This window comes from Calliopsis andreniformis, chromosome 1, assembly GCF_051401765.1.
Source record: "Calliopsis andreniformis isolate RMS-2024a chromosome 1, iyCalAndr_principal, whole genome shotgun sequence".
Classification (NCBI taxonomy): domain Eukaryota; kingdom Metazoa; phylum Arthropoda; class Insecta; order Hymenoptera; family Andrenidae; genus Calliopsis; species Calliopsis andreniformis.
In genome coordinates, this window is record NC_135062.1 from 7,674,386 (window position 1) to 7,676,359 (window position 1,974).

General features: G+C 35.2%; 1 long non-coding RNA gene across 2 annotated transcripts; it reads left to right on the top strand.

Annotated features, from left to right (window-relative positions):
• LOC143179469 (uncharacterized) lies at positions 1–1,690 on the top strand. Of its 2 annotated transcripts, XR_013001971.1 has the most exons (4): positions 1–147; positions 818–923; positions 1,154–1,444; positions 1,534–1,690. It is a non-coding gene; the product is annotated as an uncharacterized LOC143179469 (long non-coding RNA). The 2 variants fall into 2 exon arrangements; XR_013001970.1 differs by lacking the exon at positions 1–147 and having other exon boundaries at positions 775–923.
• The last annotated feature ends 284 nt before the right edge of the window (positions 1,691–1,974 follow it).

Here is a 1,974-nt window from a genome sequence, read left to right on the forward strand (position 1 = left end):
TTTGTGTGTCGATATTGACCGACAGTGGCGGCGACGATGATGATGATGACACCGAGAAAGTGGTCGTGGACGTTTGTACTTGATGCACCTGACATGGACGGAGAGTGCCAGTAGGTGTGACGGAACCATTTTACCCTAAGGCCTAAGGTATCGATAAATCGTGCAAGGGTTGGAACGAGGGAGGAAGTAGGGTCGACTCTCAAGGAAAATCCAATATAAGTAACATATAATTTATATAGACTATATTCGTTTTTCTGGGTTGAGAGTTTTTTAATCCGGGATACTTTCAAGGACTCTGGGATATAAATTTATAGTGTGTGATTGCTTGAGAGATTAAACGTGAATTCAGTATTCTGTATGTAGATTAGACTTTTTAGAAAATTGAAATAAGAAATAGCTATATGGAAATGAGGACAGGGATGGAATTAAGAGGACACTTATCACTTTATAGATTTTTGTAGACTGAATCGGTTGAAGTTTTGACTTTGAAAGTGCAGCTGATTGCAAAAAATGGCTCTGCTCTTTTTCGAAATTATCTGCACATTTAAAATTAATTTGTATTTACAATTAAATTAACTTATATTTTAAATAGCTAATATTCTTACATTTTCGTTTTAAGAGATAATAATATCTAACAGAGTATTTCACATTGCTTTCCAATGGTTCTAATAAGTTAAATGTATCTATGAAAACTAATAGTAAGAACTTAAGCAGTGCTATTTTACACGATTCTCCTCGTTAAATTTTTTAACGTTAAAACACTATTTCTTCATTTCTACGCTATCTTCTTCTACCTTCAACAATCCTACGTCCACAGAAATTTTCTGCTTCCGAGTCAGAAAATAGAAGCAAAGAATAAGCAGAAGCAACGTCTCAATCTGACACAGTCCATGTGACATCTATTAAACGAAGCACGGAGTCAGGTAAGCGGAAGACGAAGCGAAGAAACTACAGACATGTCAACGTAACCGCAGTTGGCGAGAAGTCAGCAATTACGCTTGTAGAAAAGTATACCAGCTTTGATCAAGCAGTGATAAATCCGTAATAAAGCAGTAAAAGCGAAGTCGTTAAAATAAACGTCCTAGAGGAAATTGTTCAGTGCCCACGTGACTTCATTTCCCCGACCTCTAACATTCCCATTGTCTTTCGTTAGGGAAGATGAAATCACAGTACGAAACAGAAGAATCCTCCTATAAAAGGGAAGGAAAAGGGTCACGGCATGGCAAGGTCTGATGTATCCTTTTGTTACACGTGTTCACGGCTCGATGAAAAAGCGGAGGAAGTCTATTTTTACGGACTCTGTCTGTAATCAAGCACGTGGCAACTGGAGAAGGTCCATCCGTCGTTATCGGACCTATCCTGTACCATTTTACGCTATCTATTACCGTACGCACTTCGCCATATCTCAGAGACCCGAGTGTCTGCGTCTAACAAGGAAACTTCGGTAAGACGAAAATTCTGATCTTCTTTAAACTTCGTAGAACTTGAAAGGGATCTCGATAAAAATATCGAATGATTTTTTGTTTCTTGGAGTGACTTTTTATTCTTCAAGCTGATTGTGAGTATACTGTCTAAAGTCTGAGGTATACACATCTGAAAACTCGTTAAGAGAAAATCTTTTGGGAATTCTTTTTTAAATGTCATAACATTTCTTTGAAGTCAAATTTTATGATTATATAAATTTCTTATATGTGTGAAATGTTAAAATGGAATAAAACATCTGAAATTGTAAAATTTCCGGCTTTTATATTTAATATGTACTATAAAATACTGTTAAACCCAGTAAATTTTCCTCGACTTTTGAAACCCACCTACTACTTATATATTTTTTTTTTAATTTTGGAAAGAAATTTAAAAAATTGTTAATTCTCCTAAACTCAAAATTCTACAAGAATTCTTCTTTCTACAAGAATTCATAAACTTCAACTCCTCACCTTATAATAACAAATCATACGTGCAATTCAAATAATTATA